This window comes from Hemitrygon akajei, chromosome 28 (assembly GCF_048418815.1).
Source record: "Hemitrygon akajei chromosome 28, sHemAka1.3, whole genome shotgun sequence".
NCBI lineage: Eukaryota > Metazoa > Chordata > Chondrichthyes > Myliobatiformes > Dasyatidae > Hemitrygon > Hemitrygon akajei.
Window position 1 is genome coordinate 29080889 of NC_133151.1, and position 25656 is coordinate 29106544.

A 25656-nucleotide genomic window follows, 5' to 3' on the forward strand; every position below is an offset into this window, starting at 1 on the left:
GGGCGCTAATCTAACCTCAGTTTCTCTTCCCGATCACTACGCACGCCCTTTCATCCCTTCTGTATATGAAGATATGTCTGACCTCTCCTCGATTTATCCTCATTGTGGGGAGCTTCGTCAGGGAGAAAAGGAAGCGGGACTGTCTGACAGTCCCACACCACTGACCTGCAAATGTTAAGGAATCTAAGGCAAAGAGCAGGCAACAGGCTTTTTTTAAATTAGAGTAATAAATTAAAAGACCGACGTAAAAGTGGTTGAAGCAAATATTTAACCAAACGCAAGACTGCTGATTAATCCTGAATAGAAACAGGAAATTTTTAAATCCTTATCTGTAGTTTTTGATATATGTCATGAATGCTGTTGTTCCTTCTCTGCCATATTCACTGAGACATATTAACAGTAATGTGATCCCCAGGATTTTCCGTGGATCGAAAAAGAGGAGATGTTGGCCACGGAGGATTTAAAATATGTAAGATAACGTCGAACTCGAATGGCTCAAGGACAGGTGGAAGCAGACAGATCAAATGACTTTGTACCAGCCATGTGCTTGGAAATGAAGATGTCATTTTGTGGAACCGTTTTACATCTTCCATTTTGAGAGAGGAAAATTTCTGTTTTTTAAAGCAAACACAAAGTTGTATCAGGTAATCCGCGGGTTAAGAGATATTTTCCAAATTAGAAGTTATTTGTGAGGTGTTTTTGATATAATATAACATGCAAATGTGTGAATGTTTGGGTCAATGCCTGTCTGGAGTGATTTAAACTGGTTTCTAAAGGGAACAAAGAGCCATAAATTACCAATTGACGCTTGCTGGTAAGAGGGAAATGAATGGATGCTGGTCTGGAGAAGAGCTAACAAAAGGGAGAGTTCAAGCCAATCAGATGTACTACGGCCAATGACGTTGGAATGGTTTAACTGAATTGGAAAATATGAATATAGAAGAGGAAACATCGAATGTGCTAGCAGTGATAACTCTTTCCTGAAACCCACCATCGCAAGGAAGATCCCCCAAGTCAGTGACTGGGAGAAGAAAGGATCGATCACGTGGCCAACTGAGCTGCGTTAATTTGGTGATATAGTTGGCAAAAGTAGTCTGAGTGAGTTTTGGTGCAGAGGGAACAGCAGAATTCTTGTTCTAAGTTCTTGGTCCGATGACGACATGGTTACGTTGTTGTTTATGCAGGAACAGTAAAGTGCGAGTGTTGACCATTTACAAGTTGCAGTGTGAATTCCCTAACCTAGTTCCATTGACAAACTGTCATCACCAGTTGGACTATCGATGGACTGGAACAAAAATACTCTTCCAGATACACCTCAAAAATTTAATTTCTTATCTTACACAAAAATGATCCCGTTAATCCTGTAGAAGTTGAAATGTCCTTTCGTTGTAACCCTATTCACATGACATTTCCGTGTGATTTGCCAGCAGAGCTGCTCCTCAATCTTCTACCAACTATGGAGAGAATTGCAATGTAATCCCAGCAAAGTGGTTGTTGGTTATTATTTTATTTATTCCTAAACTGAACTCACACCTACGAGGGGTGAATGATAGGTTCGTGCCCGAAGGTAGAAGGAGTCAGTTTTAGAAAACCGAACACAATTATTTTTCAGCATAGTCCCCTCCTACATTTTCACACTTAGTCCAGCGTCGTGGAACATACCGATCTTGGACCTCCAGAAAGTGTCCAAAGTAGGGGTAATTGATAGATTCGTGGCCTGAGGTAGATGGAGAGGAGTTATACAGCTCTCGTTGCATGCACACACTGTTCAACTCTCCGAGTGATTGTGCAGAAAGTTTGAAGTTAATAGCTCATCGGGGTGATTGATAAATTCGTGGCCTACGGAGGAAGGGGATGAGTTATTAACTTCAAAATTTCTGCATAATCACTCAAAGTTTTGGCCTGCTGGTGCATGTAACGGGAGTTAATGACTCATTTCCTTCTACGTTAAGCCACTAACTTATCAATCATCCCTGATGAGTTATTAACCTCAACATTCTGAATAATCACTCAAAAAAATTTGACCTGCTTGTGCATGTAACGAAAGCTGTATATCTCATCTCCTTCTACCGTAGGCCACCTGCTTATCAATCTCCCTCGTACATATTCACCGACATGGCTAAAGAACATGCACGATCAGGATTTGTTTTCACATTTGCTGATGTGTGAAACAGGCACCATTTGCAGCCCGTCCGACTCTCTGAGAGTTCGGCTCTCACTCAGTCCGATCGCTGGTGAATGCTCATTGGCTGTGGTATAACTCTCTCTGTTTGAGGATGGCGATGTCAACTGGCCGCAATAAAACCTGCTGCAGAGTGAGGATTGATCCGACAGAGAGCAGCTCGGGGTCTGTGGAATCACATGGAGCACGGGAGACGCTTCACCACTCGAAACTCCTGCAACAGTCAGCCATAGTGGTGTAGGGATGAGCATAGCTGCCTTTCAATCAGCTCACCTGGGTTCGATTCCCGGCGATCGCCGTGTGTTGTACCTACTTTTCAGCACATGTCTCACAAACGTCTCGGACTGGAATCACTCAGCCACAATACTTCCTTTTCTGTGAAATTAACATTTCTACCCGTCGTTCGTCTGCCATTTTAGCCCACTGTTTCTCTTTCCGATTTGTCTTACCGCCATCGTGTATTGGTCTCGCCCCATCAGAGATGTCCCCCTTTTCACTTCCCAACCAACTTCTCATCTTCTTTGACACTGAAAGCTATCTTTTTTCTCTCACCATTTCTAATCGGGTCAGGATCAGAAGGGTAATCTCGTTTCATCACGCACAAATGCTTCTTGAAGTGATGAATCTTTCCAGTATTTTCTGTTCAATCTGTTCAATACTAGACACAGCTTTATTCAGCGGAGAACAACAAATGTTGGACAATCGTTGACCATAATAGGAATTGTAGTTTTACCCGCGAAGTTCTCAACAAATCGCAGAAAGTGATGCAGTGAGTGGACGGAAACTTCAGTTAGAAGCACAAGTTTTAATTATTAAGTGAAATGTGTGTTGTGTACACAGGTGACGTGATGGCGATTTGCGGTAAAATATTCTCCGGAAGAATAGCAGACGATATTTTGGATCCGCCGGCCTCTAGATAACGGGCCCAATACATTCCCGCTGCGCAATTCTGCTGATCAGCAAATATATCAGTTCTTCTCCTGTCTTTTTATTTGTTAATTTTGCCGCTTTCCCCCGATTCTCTATTGTTCAGTTTGTTGGATTATTTTACCTGTCCAATTTCCCTCGTGTCTCACTTACGCTTTTACCTTCCTCCCCGTCCTCCTTTCCCTGTTCGTCACTTTGTACCCCTTCCGGTTATTATCCGGCCGCTGCACTCCGAACCAGCCGGATATTTCGACCCGACATTTCAGCAACGGATGTGATTTTCATTATGATTCTAACCCTATTCCTACAGCCCTGCAGTCTGACACACTGGTTATCTCCCTTTGTGTTTCCTTGTCTTCCTTCTATTTGTCTGCGGCTGTTATTTAGGTTATAAACACAGGAGTTTCTGCAGATGCTGCAAATCCAGAACACAGAATGCCGGAGCAAATGACCAGTTCAGACAGCATCTATGGGGAGGAGTAAACAGTCGATGTTTCGGGCGGGGATGCCGCCTGGCCGCTGAAATTCTCCTCCACTTTGTGTCTGTTACTTTAGTCAGTCTTCGACGTAACGAGCAGCGACGGCAGTCTGACGTGCAGCGGAGAATACACCCACACTCCGGGATTTATTTTACTAATCCCGAGTCTCGTTCACCTGCCAATCCGTCCATATGATCGAATGAAGGTCAGAGTTCCGTCAGTTCTGAATGGGCCGCAAATCACTGGGTCTGAATGTGAAAATCTCTACCCTTCGCAGTCGGATGCCTTGCTATTCTCGTACCAAACGGTTTAGCAAGTGGTTAGATCACTTTCAACAGTGATCCTGTAAACTAAAAACCATGTAAGAATAGTAGAGGCAGGGGAAGTCTCACTGGCTTCAGTCTCCTCAGGAGGTGGTGTTATGAACCCCGTAACTGGGTATCTTACCAGCAAAGATAGGAGTATATGTTGAAGTCTGATGATACTATTTTTAACAGTATTTATTAGTAAAAATACACAAAAATAATATCCATGCAAATATGCAGATAATATACGACATCAGTACTAAACCTAAAAGTGCGGGTATAATAATAATCAGTAAGAAAGAAGCTCTATCGTTGTCTAGGGGATAATGAATTGTCCGATGGAAATATAAAGTTCAGTTCGGTTCATGCAGGCTGCGGTAGTTGTTGATCACTGTGTTGCAATTGTTGGAGAGAGAGGGAGAGAGAGAGAGAGAAAAAAAACAGTAACAGCTATTAACTTGCCGACTTTCCTTTTACGATCTTTATCCTTCGATGCGTTGTTGTTCTGGCCATTCAGGTATGACCCTTCCACCTTTGAGCTAGACCGTTCCGTGGAGAACTCGTCACCCAGGCAAGGGTGGACACACACACAAGCCCCCACCGGTCTCGTAGCGTCTCTCCTGGTGCGTCTGAGGGGTGTTCCCCAGACCCTACTTTTATCGCCACTCACGGGGTCTCAGGTGTCAATCAGGTTGGGAGATGCAATCCCTCAACCAGACAACTCTGATTGCCCCCTGAAGGGTTTCAATGAATAGAACAGTCCTCAATACAGAATTCCTTCTCCAAGATACAATAGCAGTAATCTCTCTCTTTGTCAATAGGAGACATTCCAACCTGTGCTGTGCCTTTCTCTCATAAATTTGTATGAGCTGTTTATCTCTCTCATTTCCTGGGTATCAGACCCGAAATAATAGCGATTTTGCGATTCTCAAGGGGGGGGGGGCATTGGCGATTCTGTACCCTTCTGCCCATCAGAGTTGCTCCTCATTCGTTACACCGCCATCCTTCTAAGAATTCTTACCACAGGGAAAAATAACTAATACAGAATCTTACATAATTTCAGAATCTGACACAATACAAATGAGTTTTTCACTACAGAGTAATACAGTTAGATAGATAGATAGATACTTTATTCATCCCCATGGGGAAATTCAACTTTTTTTTCCAATGTCCCATACACTTGCTGTAGCAAAACTAGTTACATACAATACTTAACTCAGTAAAAAATATGATATGCATCTAAATCACTATCTCAAAAAGCATTAATAATAGCTTTTAAAAAGTTCTTAAGTCCTGGCGGTTGAATTGTAAAGCCTGATGGCATTGGGGAGTATTGACCTCTTCATCCTGTCTGAGGAGCATTGGATCGATAGTAACCTGTCGCTGAAACTGCTTCTCTGTCTCTGGATGGTGCTATGTAGAGGATGTTCAGAGTTTTCCATAATTGACCGTAGCCTACTCAGCGCCCTTCGCTCAGCTACCGATGTTAAACTCTCCAGTACTTTGCCCACGACAGATCCCGCCTTCCTTACCAGCTTATTAAGACGTGAGGCGTCCCTCTTCTGTCTGACTGCTCCTGTGGCTCCTCCCACAGACCCTGCTGACTGCTCCTGTGGCTCCTCCCACAGACCCCTGTATAAAGGCGACTGTGGGCTGCTGCTCTCCCTCATTTTCCCCGGGATGTAGTGCTGTTTATTCTTCCAGTCAATAAAAGCCGATATCTCGCTTCCTAAGTCTCAGCGTGAGTTATTGATGGTGCATCAATTTTATTGACTGGAAGTTAAAACATGGAAACCGTTTTACGCCCAGAACGCTTAGATTTGGACCCCCAAGACCCTGAAGCAGCTCTTGCCTTTGAACACTGGCTTGTATGCTTCCAATCATACTTGGAGGAGGTTCGTGCCACCGACTCAGCTGTTAGGCTCAGACTTCTCCTCTCGAGGGTCGCCCCAAAAGTTTATTCATTCATCAGGGACCTCTCCACCTACGAGGGGGCGCTTGACGCCCTCAAAAGACAGTACCTGCGGCCGGTAAACGCAGTTTATGCCCGGCATCGCTTGGCAACACGAAAACAGCGGCCTACGGAGTCGACTGCTGAATTTCTCCGAGCGCTACAGGCACTCGTGCGGACTTGTAACTGCCAAACGCTCACAGCGGAACAGCATACGGAACTCTTGGTCCGAGACGCTTTTGTGACTGGAGTCCGGTCAGTGTATTTACGCCAGCGGCTGCTGGAAAAAGCTGATCTTACCTTACGCTCAGCGAACGATTCGACCACCTGATAGACTTAACCTGTAAATCCAGCTCCCCATCCGCCCGGAGGACCGCCCCTACACCGCCTTCGAGGCGGGTGGCAGGCTCTATCACTTCCTGCGCGTCCCATTTGGTGTCACAAATGGGGTCTCAGTCTTCCAGAGGGAGATGGACCGGATGGTGGACCAGTACAAACTGAAGGCCACATTTCCCTATCTAGATAACATCACCATCTGTGGTCGCGACTGGTCGGATCACGACGCCAACCTCCAACGATTTTTCCAAGTGGCCGATGCTTTGAACCTCACTTATAACAAGGACAAGTGTGTGTTCAGAACCACACGACTCGCTATCCTTGGGTATGTCGTGGAGAACGGGGTCATTGGCCCTGACCCCGACCGTATGCGCCCCCTGTTAGAACTCCCTCTTCCCACCACTCTCAAGGCCCTCCGGCGGTGCCTGGGTTTTTTTTCCTATTACGCCCAATGGGTCCCCCATTACGCAGACATGGCCCGCCCCCTGGTCAGGTCTACCACTTTTCCCCTCTCTGCCGAGGCCCGCGCGGCCTTCAGCTGCATTAAAGGGGACATTGCCAAAGCAACGATGCATGCGGTGGACGAGACCATTCCCTTCCAAGTAGAGAGTGACGCCTCTGACGTCGCGCTGGCTGCTACCCTCAATCAGGAAGGCAGACCAGTGGCGTTTTTTTCTCGTACCCTTCAAGGCTCTGAACTTCGGCACTCCGCGGTGGAGAAAGAAGCCCAGGCCATAGTGGAAGCTATTAGGCACTGGAGGCACTATCTCGCCGGCAAAAGGTTCACCTTGCTGACCGACCAGAGCTCGGTTGCGTTCATGTTCAGCAACCAACAGCGGGGCAAGATCAAAAATGATAAAATTTTGCGATGGAGAATAGAACTCTCCACCTACAATTATGATATCCTGTACCGGCCTGGCAGGCTCAATGAACCCTCTGATGCCCTATCCCGGGGAACGTGTGCTAGTGCCCAGCTCGACCAGCTGTATGCCCTTCATGCCCAACTTTGCCATCCGGGGGTCAATCCCTATGCATTCAATTTAGCATCTAAACATTTAGCGATTACATTGTCACTTCCTTTAATACCTTAACATCTTGTACCTAATAAAATTCCTGCAGCATCAGACTACAAGTTAATAACCACTTATTTTTTTTTATTCCTTTTCCTCATCAAAAACAAAACTTACGACTTAGCTTAAGTGTATATTACAAAAGTTTATGCAAATACTAATCTTTATTTTACTTTTAAACTTAACAGTCAATCTTCCATGGTGTTGCTTTTATTATTTACATGCTTTGTCGAAATCCCTCAAAACCATATTCTGTTATTTAAAGTGGCATTTTGTCAACCTTCGCTCATTTTCCACTTAACGTTCACGTGGTTCACTTGCTCACCAGTGTGGAATAAGCTTTTGCATGCTCCTTTCATAGGAGTTATTTTATCAACAATGTTTTCCAAACTTAGCCCATCTTCTGAACTTCCACATAATTCTTTATTTTTAAGCAAGTCGTTAGTTTTATCCTCAGGACCCTTCATTCTTTTAGTTTTCAGTTTAATATCTGCAAGCGATCCCTCTTTGTCCAAACAACATTTCAAATTCTGCCTCTTCACCGCACACCCTTGAATAACATAAGCGAGTGGGGTATCTTAACATTCCAAGTCAAACTGTAATTTTTCCGCAGGCAACTTGTTAACAAGCCATTGTTCCTTCAGCCTGGTTACTTCTTCTGACACCAATCCAGACTTTAAATTTTTTCCATTCAATTTAGGAACTACACATTTCCCTTCTCCTTCAATAATAATATCCACATCACCACCTTTTATCTCCTCACTAACTTTTAACACACCTTCGAACACAAACAACTGGGAATTCTCACTTCCCACTAGTACCAAGGTTAACCCCTTCTTCACTGAACCAAGTCCATCTGACCCACAAGGACTGCATTCCTTTTTAACTGAATCAGATACCTTGGACTTTTCCTGAGTTTCATTACTGGTTTCAGTACCACGTGCATCCACATCTTGAACACACTCAAAAGGGACATCTGCCTCTTCCAGGCTTTCAATACCCGTCCCCTTTTCAAATTCTGAGTTCCCCTGATCCTCTCAGTTACTCTCTGGGCAACTCCCTTCCGGAGTAAACTCAACCCTGCGGGTTAAAACAACCTTATTTGCTAACCCAGCAGACTCCTTCAAGGTAATGGCATCCTTTTCATCTAGGACTGCCCTTATTTCATTATCGGGAACACATTTAAAATTTTTAACTTCTTCAAACAGTTCTGTCAAGCCAGACAGATCACCGATGTCCAACACTGGACCTTCGAACAGCCTTATCTGTTTCTCATTTTTACTCCGTGCCTCTATAAATTTCCTCCTAGCTAAGGGTAGGTCTATCTCCTCTCCTTTACTCTATTTCACCTCCCTATTCTCCGTGTTACCATCCCCTAACCCCTCTTGGTACAGGGTCGGTAAAAACGTCTCAGCCAAATCGATACTGGACTGTTTTAAACTGGTCTCTTTCTCAGCTGCCTTTCTTGACATGCTGCGAGTGGTTGCGCATGCGGGATAGATCTTGGAATCTAGGTGCGGGTCCTCAACACTTACACGCTGGCTCATCAGCTTCATTGCTGACCAAAACTCACCACCTGCTAAATCGTTACCAAGAAGGACGTCCACGCCTTCTGCCGGGAATTCTGATCGCACCCCTATTTCAACTGGTCCAGATACCAGATCACAATTTATAATGATCCTATGCAAAGGTACAGCTTCTGTCCCTTTTCCTATGCCTTCAAAACTACCTCTCCTGCCTCAGGACCAAAATCTAGTACCTTACTGAGAATCAATAACTGCTCAGCTCCAGTATCTCTCCAGATCCGCACTGGAACTGGCGTTTCTTCCTCTTTCACAGACACGGTCCCTTCTGAAATAAATTTCTCACACCCCTCCCGTATTTTATCTACCTGGGATTTCTCGTCGATTTACTGATCAACACAATACACACTGTAGGGACTGCCGCGTTCCCTTTTCCTGTCTCCTTCATCGGAACAAAGCACAGATGCAATCTGACCAACCTTTCCACAATTAAAACAGGTCAAGCCAGGAACCCTCCTGCCAGCTTGCTTTTCTTCCTCTTTATTTTTACCACTAGCTCCCGGCTTAGTTTCTCCCTTAGCCGGCGGGCTTTCTCTACCGTCCCTACGGTCTTTCTGGTAACTCTTAGTCGAGGAAAACTTTGTCTTCTGGATTAGGGCATATTCATCTGCGAACCTGGCAAATTCTGATATGGACTTATTCGGCTTCTCCTCCAATAACATCCGAAACACAACCTTTAAATTCCTCAATCAGAATTAACTCCCTGAAACGCCGAAAATCCTCTTCCACCCTTTCTGCCGCACAGCAGCGATCCAAGAGCACACCCTTCTCTTAGGCAAACTCTGCATACGTCTGATTCCACACTTTCTTTAAATCTCTGAACTTTTGTCTATAGGCCTCAGGTACCAATTCGTAGGCCGGAAGAACGGCCTGTTTTACTTCCTCGTAATTCTCATACTCCTCCTCCTCCTCCACAGATAACGCCGCATATGCCCGTTGTGCCTTCCCTTTTAACACACTTTGTAACAACGCCACCCACTGATCTCTGGGCCAGTTCTGATTCACTGCCACCTTTTCAAAATGCAAGAAATAACTATCAACATCCGTCTCCTCGAACGGAGGTACTAATCTAAACTCCCTACTAACATTAAACCTCTCCTCTCGGTCTACCCCTTGAGCTCTTCGCTCTTGCCTTAACTTCTCCATGTCCAGCTCATGCTGCCTCTGTTTCTCCTTCTCCCTTTCAGCTCTTTCCTTCTCCCTTTCTTCTGCTTCCAGCTGCTTTAACCTAATTTTATGCTCCCTCTTCGCCTCTAACTCCTTTAGCTGGAGCTCATACTCCCTTTTCCTCTAGTCCAACCTTAATTTTTCCAACTCTAACTGAACCGTCCCACTAGCTGGTACCTTTTCAGGGGTAGGTTCCACTACCTCAGCCGAAAACACCTCCTTATTAAAATAATACTGAGCTATGACCCTCTGTATCTCCCACTTTTTCATTGACGACTTCACCTCTGTGAGTTTTAATCTTTTCGCAATATTTACCAAGTCCGATTTTGTGGCTCCCTCTAGCGCCTCCGGAGTCGGGTTTTTTGTAAATTCGTCTATGTCCATCTTTGGTGGTTTCCCGTCTGGTTACCCGCGCAACCAGATCCAAGTCTGGACTTAAAAGCCCGATTTACTGGCCCTCCAATTTGGTATCAAATCTCGAGACGAGGCCCCAAGTTGTTACGAACCCCGTACTGGGTATCTTACCAGCAAAGATAGGAGTATCCGTTGAAGTCTGATGATACTATTTTTAACAGTATTTATTAGTAAAAATACACAAAAATATTATCAATGCAAATATACAGATACTATACGACATCAATACTAAACCTAAAAGTGCGGGTATAATAATAATCAATAAGAAATAAGCTCTATCGTTGTCTAGGGGATAATGAATTATCCGATGGATATATAAAGTTCAGTTCGGTTCATGCAGGTTGCGGTAGTTGTTGATCACTGTGTTGCAATTGTTGGAGAGAGAGAGAGAGAAAAAAAAAGCAGTAACAGCTATTAACTTGCCGACTTTCCTTTTACGATCTTTATCCTTCGATGCGTTGTTGTTCTGGCCATTCACGTATGACCCCTCCATCTTTGAGCTAGACCGTTCCGTGGAGAACTCGTCACCCAGGCAAGGGTGGACACAAACACAAGCCCCCACCGGTCTCGTAGCGTCTCTCCTGGTGCGTCTGAGGGGTGTTCCCCAGACCCTACTTCTATCCCCATTCAGGTGTCAATCAGGTTGGGATGATGCAATCCCGCAACCAGACCACACTGGTTGCCCCCTGAGGGGTTTCAATGAATAGAACAGCACTCAATACACAATTCCTTCTCCAAGAGACAACAGCAGTAATCTCTCTCTTTGTCAATAGGAGACATTCCAACCTGTGCTGTGCCTCTCTCTCATAAATTTGTATGAGTTGTTTATCTCTCTCATTTCCTGGGTATCAGACCCGAAATAATAACGATTTTGCGATTGTCAAGAAAGTGGGGGGGGGGGGCATTGGCGATTCTGTACCCTTCTGCCCATCAGAGTTTCTCCTCATTCGTAACAGTGGACACACCGGTGTGATTTCTTGGTGATCTCTGTGGGCGGATTTGGTGTTCCACTCTCTGTCTTGAGGAGCCATTTATTTGCGGTAATGAGCGGTCAGCCACGTTGAGACTCACTTTGCCACTGTATCGCTGTACCACCATTGTGCCAAAGCAAACCTAATGATTCGTTTGACCTTTGGCTTTGTTCAAAATTCAATGCTCACTCGCGTGGAGATGCCGGGGATTGAACCCGGGACCTCATACATGCGAAGTATGCGCTCTTACACTGAGCTACATCCCCATTTAAAATGTGAAAGTGTTCAGGTCCAATCCTTCCTGCATTTGACAATTGAGCAGTGCAACACAGACAATGGCTGATTTCCAAAGTCACTCGGCCCGAATCTGCTCCACCATTCAGTGCGATCATACCTGATCCTTGTTCAGTTCTCTTCCCTGTCACCGTGATAAATTTTGTGGAATGAAACCAATTCCAGCAACTCCAGCAGAATGATCACGGGAAAAGAAAGCACGTAGCACATTCTGAAGGTTAGTTTGAATGGTTTCCTGGTGAGAAAAGATGGACGCTTACCTCACAATCTACATCGTTATGACACGCCACCATATTATTTACCCGCACTGTGCTTTCTCTGTCGCTGTTGCACTTTATTCTGCATTTTATTATTTATTTACTTACTCTCTCAATGCACTGTGTCATGATATGATGTCTATGAAATGCACGAAAGAGAAGCATTTTGTCACATATTGTATGTGAGTACGTGACAAGAATAAAATAATTTTAATCCCCACTGAACTCTGTACGGCAGCAGAAATGGAGCATCACACTCCCCCCCCCCCCCCGCCCCCGCGCAACACCATTCCATCGCCTTTCCCCCGGACAGAACAGCCTATCCCAGCAGTCAATGAAATGCCCCGAAAAAGCTGCTGTATCACCAAACACCCTGGGTGGGCTCGAACCACCAACCTTCCGGTTAAGAGCCATCGATTGGGAGTAAAAGAAGGATTAGATGGCCCATTTCTTCGCTGTAAAATGTTGACTAGTAATCTGTGCTAGGACACGGCTTTTCACAATCTGCGTGGATGATTTCCATTAGTGTGTGGTTGACACTATGAAAAGAAAACGTTAGGAAGAAATATTTGTTTAAATTAGAAGCTTCCCGGGGTATTCCCAATAAATTCATAGCGCATCTGCAAACGACTCGGCAAGGACTGCAAACTCCTCACAACTGCGCAGGCCAGGAAGAAGGGCATTTTACATGGAATCTGGTCACTGTGTCCCAGAACGTATGGGGAGCGTATCGATCCTGGGTCTGAGAGAACAGGACAATAACTGAAGTAAAATCTGAAATTGCCGGAAATATTCCACAGCTCAGACAGCGTCTGCGGAGGGAGAAACAGAGTTCAAGTTTCAGGTCGATGACCTTTCACCCTGAGCTGTGGGCACGCATTTGGAGGAGGGAATTTCACTCTGTCTCTGCAAGGTGGCCTGAGCTAAGTCATGGCGTCGGTTTCACTCTCTTCCTCCTTTCTAACTCGGTGAACCGTAGTCCTTAAATCGAGCGTCAGACCGGCCTTTGCTTAAAACTAGAAGTATAGCAGAGGTGGATGATGCAAATATTTTAGCGAACATTGGACTCTGTCACTGACGATTACACTGAATGGCACTGATATACAGAGTCGCTGAGAGGATATCTGAAGCAGCAGAACACCTATCGGGAGATTCTCCCTTCCCGGGGTCACTGCAGACCGGACTGTTCCACATCACCAGTGAACTGATCGTTTTTACCCCATCAAAATTCTGTTTGAAATCAAATTTAATATGGAAACAGCAAAATTAATTCCTCGTCGGGCAAATGTGACCAAGTCTGTTCCGTGACGGGCGGGTATACTAACCATGACGAGAAACCAGCTCGAAAGCGCGATCTGTCATTTGAGGTCCCACGGGATCAAACCGATATTTGTTCGGGGACTACGAAACCGGCCCTTTCAGACATACATTTCTTCCTCTGTGACCGGAAAGGACTCAGGAATCCTTTCCGGTTCAGCTACTTCTTTATCGAGCACTGGCCAGAGGACACGCACCTATTTGTGTCTGATTCTGCAATGGGATCAAGGGCATTCCCCAGAAGGATTTATTGTCTGAGTAATCGATGCAGGGAACGATTTTGAAGAGAGAGCAAGAGAGAGAGAGAGAGAGAGAGAGAGAGAGAGAGAGAGAGAGAGAGAGAGAGAGAGAGAGAGAGAGAGAGAGAGAGAGAGAGAGAGAGAGAGAGAGAGAGAGAGAGAGAGACTCCTATGCATGGTCTTCTCATCTTTTTCTCCAGTCATGATGAAGGGTCTCGGCCGGAAACGTCGAGTGTGCTCTGTTCCATAGATGCCGCCTGGCCTGCTAAGTTCTTCCAACATTTTGTGTGTGTTGATTAATTTCTCTATTTCCCAATTGTGACAACGGCTTTATTCTGCAGAGAATAGATGACATTAGGATAGGTCAACGAACAATTGGTTAATCTTTCCAGCTAAACAGAAACCTCCGCAAAAGTGAAAAAAAGGATAACAGGTTCCAGCCGAAAGCCAGTGGATTTCCTTGCATCTACCAATGAAGGAATGGTCTCGTGTTTTAAAGCGCATTGACGGAAAATTGTTGTTGGCAGCAGTTGACATAGCAGAGGATGATTTCGATCCATCGACCTCTGGGTTGTGGGCCCAGCACGCTTCTGCTGCGCCACTCTGCAATGTAAAATAAGAACATAGCTCTTCCATGAATGATGTGAAATCTCTTGTGTGTGTGTGTGTGTGTTTGTGCATGTGTGCAGCCATTGAGAGCCCATTGGGGGCTCCTTCAGCGCACGTGTGACAGGAATAAGGCCCGGCTCCGCCTTCTTTGGGGCAGCTGGGAAACGGAAAACACCTTTTCACCTGCTGCTGACGCCCACATTGGAATCTTCGTGCTTCTGATCACGATACGTTGCGGCGGTAACATCGGATCCAGCTCCTCCGTTCCCTCTGGTGGCTGGTGGATATAGCACAAAACCCAGCTTCTTAGTGCCCTCTGGTGGCAGGTGGATGTAACACAAAACCTAGCTTTTCAGTGCCCTCTGGTGGCAGGTGGTTGTAACACAAGAGCCAGACCTTCAATGGACTCAACGTGGCAGCTGGCTGATTTATTAACCTCACTGCATCTCTCCACGTCATTTTCCGACCCAGGAGTCCGGATGTTTCGTTTACGTCATCGTACAGGTTAAATAAATCCACAAATTGACATCCTCACGACTCGGTTGACGGCATTCCCGACTGCAGGGAACAATGCTAATTTGTGTAGTTAATGAACATTCCGCTTCAGTCTGAATGTAACAAGTGATTTCCGATTTAAATATTCTCTCTTTAATTTTGCGTTGATGCGAATTTCCCAAAATAATCCTGTTTCTATTCAGGAGTAATGTGCAGTCTTGTGTTTGGTGAAATATTTACTTCATCCGCCTTTATGTTGGTTTTTTAAGCGAATACTCTGATTTAGAAAGCCTGTTGCTGCTCTTTGCCTTAAATTCCGTAAGTTGTACAGGTCAGTGCTGCAGGACCGTCAGACAGTCAACTCTCCTTTTCTCCCTGACTCAGCTCCTCAGAATGAGAATAAATCGAGGAGAGGTCCGACATATCTTCATCTACGGAAGTGATCAAAGGGCGTGCGTAGTGATCGGGAAGGGAAACTGAAGTTATGTGAGCGACCAGGATCGAAATGAATGGCGGAATTTTCTCGAAAAGCCCGTATAGCCTACTCCGATTCTATGGTCTATATTTCAACTTTCAATCTTTTTGATCAGGGTCTCAGACAGAAGATATCATCGTTCATTTGCCACTGGGGACGTTGCTCAGTGGAGGAGCGCATGTGTGAAGTTCAGGGTTCAAACCCAGCATTTCAACAGTGTTTTTGTGAAGTTTGATAATTGGGCGGAAAATCCCAGATGAAAAAAATTCCCGCACGATGGTTGGCCTTTTTATTGCCGTCTTTTAGTCGGCGGAATAAGCCTGTAACACGTGGGACAGTTAAGAATGGTTTCTTGCTGTATATCAGTCCTCGGTTGGGGAATTCTAAAAACACTCGCACTTTTAGGTGACCTTACATTTCTTCTCCTTTCTGCAAATGTTGCCTACCCACTGCGTGTTTCCAGCACTCTTCTGTTCTTATACAGGACACGGCTTCATTCCGCAGAGAATAGATGACATTAGGATACCTCAATGTACAATGGTTTAATCTTTCCAGCCAAACAGAAACTTCCGCAAAAAGTGAAAAAAGGATAACAGGTTAAAGTACAATCCAGCCGAAAGCCAGTGGATTTCCTTGCAGATACTAATGAAGGGATGTCCTCGTGTTTTAAAGCGCACAAACGGAAAATTGATGTTTACAGCAGTTAACATAGCAGAGGATGGTTTCGATCCATCGACCTCTGGGTTATGGGCCCAGCACGCTTCCGCTGCGCCACTCTGCTATGAAAAAAAATACATTGCTCTTCCATGAATGACGTGCAATCTCGTGTGTGTGTGTGTGTTTGTGTGTGTGTGTGTGTGTGTGTGTGCGTGTGTGTGTGTGTGTGTTTGTGTGTGTGTGCATCTGTATATGTGTGTGTGTGTGTGTGTGTGTGTGTGTGTGTGTGTGTGTGTGTGTGTGTGTGAGAGTGTCTGTGCTTTCGTGCGTGCGTGGGTGTATGTGTGTATCTCTGTGTGGGTGTTTGCGCGTGTGTGTGTTGGTGTGGGTGTGTGTTTTTGCGTATCTGTATATATCTGGGCCTATGTTTTCTGTCTGTGTCTGTGTCTGTCTATATCTGTGGCGATGCCTGTATATGCTCAGGTCTTATCTATGCCTGTACATCTCTTGGTCTGTGTCTGTGTCTGTCCATGTTGCATTAGTTCTATCTTTCCCCATTATTCCTATCCACTTATTTCTCTTTCGGTTGATAATTTCTTGTTTTACCTCGTTCTGTCTCCACTTTCGTTTCTCTCTTCTTTACCTTCTGGACCACCCAGTTATTCTCTCTGTGTCGTTTATGCTTTATCCCATTTTGCACCCTGATATTTCGCAAGTGAATGTGGTTTATCTTATTTTATTGTAGACATGGACAATTCATCCCTCTTGTGGGGCTGCTTACGAAAAACGACATTTTGAGCCACACTGGCGAGTCACTATGTTCAATCCCGAGGTCCCATTAACGTTCCCATCCTGTCCAGATCATTGAATAAATGTTGGATTCCAAGTTGAACCAGAAGTTCACATCGTCTCCCTGCGAACGGAACTCGCGGATTTAGATGCTGACTTGGTTTCCGCATCGCAAGCACGTCCCTCAAACAATCCCTTCATCGGGATTTAGTTTGACAATAAAACCATACGACATAGGAACAGAAATCGGTCATTCAGCTCAGCGAGTCTGCTCCGCCGTTCCATCACGGCTGATCCCGTATCCCACTCAACCCCATACACTTGCCTCCACCGCAGTCTGCGGCTGAGCATTCCACAGATTTGTTTCTCTGGCTAAAAACAAGATCCTCCTTACCTCAGTCTAAAAGGTCGTCCCTCAATTTCGAGGCTGTGCCCTCTAGTTCTAGACGCCCCCACCATAGGAAACATCCTCTCCACGTCCACCTTATCGTGGTCCTTCAGCATTCAGTAGGTTTCAATGAGAATTATAGTTGTTTTTCTAATGTTCAGAGCATCACGGCCGAGCTTTCGTTCCTTCCCTAAAAGTGGGGGTGTTTTTAGAATTTCCCTACCGACGACTGATATACAGGAATGAACCATTCTAAACTGTCCCACTTGTTACAGGCTTATCCCGACGTCTCCACGACGGCAATGAAAGGCCAACCATCGTGCGGGAATTTTCTTCATCTGGGATTTTCCGCCCGGTTTTCAAACTTCACAAACAAAAGTGTGGAAATGCTGGGTTTGAACCCTGGACTTCACACATGCGCTCCTCCACTAAGCTACGTCCCCAGTGGCAAATAAACGGTGATGTCTTCTGCCTGAGACACTGAACACAAAGGTTGGACGTTGAAATATAGAAAATAGAAGTCGGAGTAGGCTTTTCGGCTTTTCGAGCGATTTCCCCCCTTCATTTCGATCCTGCTCGCTCACCTAACCACAGTTTCTCTTCCCGATCCCTACGTACACCCTTTGATCCCTTTCTGTATATGAAGATACGTCTGACCTCTCATCGATTTATTCTCATTGTGGGTAGCAGCGTCAGGGAGAAAAGGAGAAGGACTGTCTGACGGTTCCACACTACTGACCTGCAAAATTTAAGGACTTTAAGGCAAAGAGCAGCAAGAGGCTTTCTAAAATCAGTGTCTTAATTTATAAGACCGACGTAATGGCGGATGAAGTAATTATTTAACCAAATACATACTGCACATTAGTCCTGAATATAAACACGGATTTTTGGGAAATTCGTATCCACGCCAAATTAAAGGGAGAATATTGAAATCGGAAATCACCTGTTACATTCTTGCAGGCTGAAACGGAATGATCATTATATACTCAAATTAACATTGTTCCCTGCAGTCGGGAATGCCGTCAACCGAGTATTGAGGATTTCAAGTTGTTGATTTATTTAACTCGCACGATGACGTAAACCAAATATCCGGACTCCTGGTTCTGAAAATGACGCGGAGAGACACAGTGAGGTCAATAAATCAGCCAGCTGCCACAGAGGCCGTTGAGGGTCTGGCACTTGTGTTACAGCCACCTGCCACCAGAGGGCAGTGAAAAGCTTTGTTTTGTGTTATAGGCACTGGCCACCAGAGGGCACCAAGGACCTGGCTCCAATGTAACCGCCGCAACACGTCTTATTTGCAGGACAAACGTTAGATATACTGGTGCCAAATGAGTTTGTATTGGTTGCATATTTCATGTTCTGTCCATTCATGTCATGAAAGGCAATTGGTGGTAGTATTCTATTTTATATATGTGATTATCGCTTTTAATGAATAAAATTCACAACAGACAACAGACACACACAACACACACACAACACACACAACAGACAACAAAAGTTGCAGGATTTCCAAAGACTATGAGTGGCCTCGACCACTGATGTTCCGTCTAGCAGAGCAAGGTTCTGATCCACTGCGCCAGAGAAATATCCTGAAAGAAATTGGAATAAATCGGCTCTTCCTGGGTTTAAATACGGTGACCAGACATTGGTCTTTGCAGCGGTTCTTTTACAATGTGTGTCCATGTGACGGATCAGAGATTCACAAATAATATAAAACAAAAAAGGACGCGGGAGGTAATTGTCAGGATTCCACCCTACGCAGAGACAACACAATCGATTTGTCGCAAATCGCCTTATCCGCTCGGCCACAATAACTCTGTTCACATGTGACAGGAGTAGCAGTGATCCAGAGTCAGAGAAACGGAAGTGATCCTGAAGTAAAAGCAGAAACTGCTGGAATTGCTCAGAATCTGTGAAAGGAGATACAGACTCCATGTTTTGTTCGGTGACATTTCACCCTGAATTCCTTGTGGGTATTTGGGAGGAGAAAAACTCTATTATAGCGGGATAGGTTTTCATCATATCGCGAACAGAAACCCAAAGATACTCATGTGGACCTCAGCTGCGGGGACAAAATTGTTTTCCGTTTCTCAGATGTCCCGGAGAAGGCGGAGCCGGGCCTGATTCCTGTTACACTTATCTACGTGTGCTGACGGAGCCCACAGTGGGCTCTCAATGACGGGGAGCCAGGACTGACTGCAATGGTAAAATAGGCAGGGTAGCAGGGGCCGCCGTTCCGGTCTTGTTTCACTCTCCTCCTACTTTCTTCCATCAGCTCCATTAGCAGCACCTACTGTACTGGAGTATGAAGGGACGTTTCATGGGGATCAGATGCGACGTCCCAAATCTTTTTTATCTAAAACGTTCACCAGTGTCCTTCACGTCATAATCATCCCTGCCTCAGGTGTCAGTATATCCTACAAATTCTATACCCCAACTCACCCAATATTTGCCTAAACAGCTTCCCACGTTCCCAAGAATATCTGTGGCACAAAATGATCACATGTTCCACCGTCTCTGGGACATTACAAAAATTACACGGCACATTCCCATACTACCCAACAAATGCCAAAGTGGAGTGCAAGTCCTGGGCATGAGGCGTCTGCTAATTCTGATGACATTCTTCCCGACCCACCCCCACTATGAATGACTGGCCAAAAAAAAAACCAATACCCAGTTGTAAAAAATACCACCAATGCCAAGATTACTGAATTTAATAAAAAAAACCCTCCCTCCTTGGCATAACATAAGGTTTTGAATGCGCAAATATTGCTGATTTTTAACTGTAAAAAGCTTTCAGAATAGTGTTTCCCAGTGGTACCAGGGCAGCATAGATCTCCCTTCAGGAAACACAAATTTGTAATGACGTAGAAAATTTGTCGTCTCTAAAACAAGAGTAGACAGCACCACAGAACTTTTCCAGTCTCTCGGAAACATCCCTTGCTTCCGGACCTTCTTATAAAATTCAGACAACCTCTTTCGGGCTGTCTCAGGCAGATGGAGTATATGATAGCTTCCTATATCCTATCCTGGGCTGTAGTACTTGCCCTATTGACAACACATTTCAATTAATCCAAATTAAAGTCATCATCCAAAGGCACTCTCAAACGCTACGTTTCTGATCGATCTTCCATTGTCCATCAGAATATGCTCTTGTCTCCTAAAATACTCATCTCCTATATCGTCGAGTCTGCCACAAACCGCCACAGGGTTTAGCCCGAAACGTCGACTGTACTTTTTTTTCCATAGATGCTGCCTGGCCTGTTGATTTCCTCAAGCATTTTATGTGTGTGTTGTTCGTGTAGACTATGTATCTTTGTAAACACGTTTCACATTCATTCTGCCTTTTCTTTGTCTAATACAGCCAAGTTTTCATTTTCCACTTTTTTTTAAAAAAACTTTTCGCTCCTTATGGAGCATAGGGCCTCAGCAGAAGTCCTCCACTTCCTGCGATCTCTAGCAGATGTTTTTGCAGTCTCCTAGGTTTGGCCGGCGGCTTTCAGTTCATTCAAAACCCCACGCCTCCGGGTTTGCTTTGGGCGACCTCTTCTTCTCTTCCCTTGTGGATTCCATTCGAGTGATTGTCGAGTGACATTCGACTGGCTCTTCCTCACAGTGTGGCCGACCCAGGGCTTTTCGAATTTCTTGCTTTGTGATTTCACCTGTACTGATGTTGAGTGTGTCTCCAGGCTCCAGGTCAGGTGGGTTCTGTGCTGGTGGTCTATTCAATACTTCCTGGAAGTGTTCCTTTCATCTCGCCAGCTGATCTTCAACCGAAGTGAGCAGATGGCCTGTCTTCTCTCTAACAGGTCTGTTGAAATTGCTTTTCTTCCTTCTCAAAAGTTGAGTTGTCGTGTAGAGTGCCTTGAGGTCCCCTTTACTGGCCGCTGTTTCTGCTTGCTCTAATATTTCAATTAAGTATGACCTCTTGTCCTTTCTGAGCTGTTTCTTCACCTGCTTGGCCATCACGCTGTACCTGTTGGCGGTGATGTGTTTCTGTTGCCGGGTTCTGGCCTGATTCAACTCCTGTTTGAACTTTTTCCTCTCCTCCACCTTCTGCCATGTCTCGTCCCTGATCCAAGGTTTACTGTTGACTGGTGTTCTTCCCAGTACTTTTTCGCAGGCTCCTACAGTAACCTGCTTGAAGGTAATCCAGGTGTGTTCCGCTGTTCTCTCATCTTGTTCCTCTATTTGAAGCGCCCCAAAGCGGTTTTGCAAGGCGATGTGGAAATCTTTCTTGTTCTCTTCCGTCTGTAGTTTTCTAACATCAAACTTTATTCGCGTGTTCTGTTGCTTCTTCTTGGCTGACAGCTTCATCTTCAGCTTTGCAACAACCAAATGGTGGTCAGATCCAATATCTGCTCCTCTTTTGGCTCTCACATCTTGCAATGAACTTCTCCAGCGCCGGCGGACTGTGACATGATCAATCTGGTTCTCTGTTTGATGGTCAGGCGAGACCCAGGTTATCTTGAGGCAGCGTCGGTGGGGAAAGAGGGTACCTCCAATGGTCAGTTCGTTGAAGGCACAGAAGTCGGTAAGGAGTTCTCCATTTTCATTCATATTCCCTAAACCATTCTAGCACATCTCTCTCTCCCTGCCAGTGTTATCGCTGCCTACTTTGGCATTCAGATCTCCCATGACGATCAACATATCTTGCTTAAGTACCTTTCCAACTACTGCTTGAAGCTGGGTGTTGAAGAGATCTTTTTCTTCTTCCTCTACGTTGTTAGTTGGGGCGTAGCACAGGATAATGGATACCTTCTGGCATCTGGACTCGAACCTGGCTGTGACGATACGGTCGGACACTGGTTCCCATTCTATCAAACTTCTGGCTTCTTCTTTGGACAACATCAGGGCCACACCAGCCTCATTGGGTCTTCCTTTTTTTCTTTGCCGGAATAGAGCAGAGTTTCTCCCGTCTGCAGTTTGGTCTGACCAAAAGTATTCTACCTTGCTTCGCACATGCCCCGGAGTGTGAGGTGGTATCGGTTCATTTTCTTCACTGCCTGTGCGCACCTACCTGTCTCCCAAAGCGATCTCACATTCCATGTTCCGATTAGGGTAGATTTCTTCTGTGAGAGCAGCTTTGGAACCTCCAATATGGTTTTCCTCGGGTGAAGGAGGATTGTCAGCCCTGCAGCTGCCTGACGGGTTTCGTTGCAGCGCATCATCAGCATCCTGAATGGGGCCCTGCTTTTCCCGAGATCTGGGTTAGTGGTTGACAATCTGTTGACCGTTTCTGTAACAATTGTTTGTTTTACGTGAACGGGTTGTTAGCCCATTGCACAACCCCCAACCTGGAGGACCAGGGGTTTTCTGTCGGGGTCACCTTCCCGTAGGCGATGACATTTCCATGCTAACGAGCTCCATTTTCCCGGGTTTGATATCAGAGTTTACCCTCTCCTAGATAGGCTGCCATCCAAGGCTGACGAGTCCTATCTACCCGGGTCTGGAATCGGAGTTCGTTCTCCTAGGCTATGTTGGTTCGCGGCACCTTCTTCCATATCATCCGGTGGACCCCTCACACGAGGTCCCCCATCCACCACCCAGGGGACGCGCCTCAACGCCGTATAGCCCCAGTCCGAGGGTTTTATTTATTTTCTCAGTATGATAACTGTGCAGTACAATTCATGACATCCTTTATAAACATCACAAACTTCATTTTATCAATAAATAAAGTGCCTTTAGTAATGGAACTTTAGTAATGCGACATATAGCCGCTGAATTCACATTCTGTTCTCCAACTGGTACTGTATGATCAACATTTGGTTTAACTTTCTGCAAAGCCTCTGCATAAGACACTCCTAACTGTACTTTCACACAGCACACACAGAATGCTGGTGGAACACAGCAGGCCAGGCAGTATCTATAGGGAGAAGCACTATCGACGTTTCGGGCCGAGAACCTTCATCAGGACTAACCGAAAGGAAAGATAGTAAGAGATTTGAAAGTATTGGGGGGAAGCGGAAATGCAATATGATAGGAGGAGAAGACCGGAGGGGGTGGGATGAAGCTAAGAGCTGGAAAGGTGATTGGCGAAAGTGATACAGAGCTGGAGAAGGGAAAGGATCATGTGACGGGAGGCCTCGGGTGAAAAATCTCTAGGTCTCTATTCATTGGAGCGTAGAAGGTTGAGGGGGGATTTGATCGAGGTATTTAAAATGTTGAGAGGGATAGATAGAGTTGACGTGAATAGGCTGTTTCCATTGAGAGTAGTGGAAATTCAAACGAGAGGACATGATTTGAGAGTTAGGGGGCAAAAGTTTAAGGGAAACACGAGGTGGTATTTCTTTACTCAGAGAGTGATAGCTGTGTGGAATGAGCTTCCTGTAGAAGTAGTAGAGGCCAGTTCAGTTGTGTCATTTAAGGTAAAATTGGATAGGTATATGGACAGGAAAGGAGTGGAGGGTTATGGGCTGAGTGCGGGTAGGTGGGACTAGGTGAGATTAAGAGTTCGGCACGGACTAGGAGGGCCGGAATGGCCTGTTTCCGTGCTGTGATTGTTATATGCTTATATGGTTATATAAATGGGGGTGGAAGCACCAGAGGGAGATGGAGAACAGGCAAAGAGATGGGCAGAGTGAGAGAAAAAAAAACAAACAACTAATGGGGTAGGAAGGGGAGGAGGGGCATTAACGGAAGTTAGAGAAGTCAATGTTCATGCCATCATGTTGGAGGCTACTCAGCCGGTATATAAGGTGTTGTTCCTCCAACCTGAGTTTGGATTCATTTGGACAGTAGAGGAGGCCATGGATAGACATATCAGAATGAGAATGGGACATAGAATTAAAATGTTTGGCCACTGGCAGATCCTGCTTTCTCTGGCGGACCGAGCGCAGGTGTTCAGCGAAACGGTCTCCCAGTCTCCCAGTCTGCGTCGGGTCACACCGATATATAAAAGTCCACACCGGGAGCACCGGACGCAGTATACAACACCAGCCGACTCACAGGTGAACTGTCGCCTCACCTGGAAGGACTGTCTGGGGCCCTGAATGGTGGTGAGGGAGGAAGTGTAAGGGCAGGTGTAGCACTTGTTCCGCTTACAAGGATAAGTGCCAGGAGACAGATCGGTGGGAAGGGATGGAGGGGGGACGAGACGAGTGGACAAGGGTGTCGCGTAGGGAGCGATCCCTGCGGAAAGCGGAAAGGGGGGGGGGGAGGAGGGAAAGATGTGCTTGGTAGTGGGAACCCATTGGAGGTGGCGGAAGTTACAGTGAATTATACGTTGGACCTGGAGGTTGGTGGGGTGGTAGGTGAGGAGAAGGGGAACTCTATCCCGAGTGGGGTGGCGGACGGATGGGGTGAGGGCAGATGTGCGGGAAATGAGAGAAATGCGTTTGAGTGCAGAGTTGATGGTGGAAGAAGGGAAGCCCGTTTGTTTAAAAAAGGAAGCGATCTCCTTCGTCCTGGAATGAAACGCCTCTTCCTGAGAGCACATGAGGACTGGAAGGAGGAATTGTGAGAAGGGGATAGCATTTTTGCATGAAACAGTGTGGGAAGAGGAATAGTCCAAGTAGCTGTGAGCTCGTTGACTTCATTAACTTTGCCTCTAACTTTCACCCTACACTCAAATTTACCTGTTCCATTTCTGACACATCACTCCCCTTTCTTGATCTTTCTGCCTCCATCTCTGGAGACGGCTTATCTACTGATATCTACTATAAGCCTACAGACTCTCACAGTGCCGAATTACATAATACTGTTCCTATGTCTGCTGATAGAATGGAGGAGACTCCATGGGCTGAATGACATAATACTGTTCCTATGTCTGATGATAGAATGGGGGATCAGACTCCATGGGCCGAATGACATAACACTGTTCCTATGTCTGATGATAGAATGGGGGATCAGACACCATGGGCCGAATGACATAATACTGTTCCTATGTCTGATGATAGAATGGGGGATCAGACACCATGGGCCGAATGACATAATACTGTTCCTATGTCTGATGATAGAATGGAGGATCAGACTCCATGGGACGAATGACATAATACTGTTCCTACGTCTGATGATAGAATGGAGGATCAGCCACCATGGGCCGAATGACATAATACTGTTCCTATGTCTCATGATAGAATGGAGGAGACTCCATGGGCTGAATGACATAATACTGTTCCTGTGTCTGATGATAGAATGGAGGATCAGACCCCATGGGCCGAATGACATAATAATGTTCCTATGTCTGATGATAGAATGGAGGAGACTCCATGGACTGAATGACATAATACTGTTCCTATGTCTGATGATAGAATGGGGGAGCAGACTCCATGGATCGAAATACATAATACTGTTCCTATGTCTGATGATAGAATGGGGGAGACTCCATGGACTGAATGACATAATACTGTTCCTATGTCTGATGATAGAATGGGGGAGCAGACTCCATGGGTCGAAATACATAATACTGTTCCTATGTCTGATGATAGAATGGGGGAGACTCCATGGACTGAATGACATAATACTGTTCCTATGTCTGATGATAGAATGGGGGAGCAGACTCCATGGGTCGAAATACATAATACTGTTCCCATGTCTGATGATAGAATGGGGGAGACTCCATGGACTGAATGACATAATACTGTTCCTATGTCTGATGATAGAATGGAGGATCAGACTCCATGGACTGAATGACCTAATACTGTTCCAATGTCTGATGATAGAATGGGGGATCAGACTCCATGGGTCGAATGACATAATACTGTTCCTATGTCTGATGATAGAATGGGGGAGCAGACTCCATGGGTC

General features: G+C 45.6%; 2 non-coding genes and 1 pseudogene across 2 annotated transcripts; 1 reads left to right on the top strand and 2 right to left on the bottom strand.

The window, feature by feature from the left end:
• LOC140717792 (uncharacterized) overlaps positions 1-25656 on the top strand; it is an 819648-nt pseudogene that overhangs the window by 139948 nt on the left and 654044 nt on the right.
• Positions 11580-11651, bottom strand: trnaa-cgc (transfer RNA alanine (anticodon CGC)). The gene has a single exon. It is a non-coding gene; the product is annotated as a tRNA-Ala (tRNA).
• On the bottom strand, positions 15781-15852 carry trnam-cau (transfer RNA methionine (anticodon CAU)). The gene has a single exon. It is a non-coding gene; the product is annotated as a tRNA-Met (tRNA).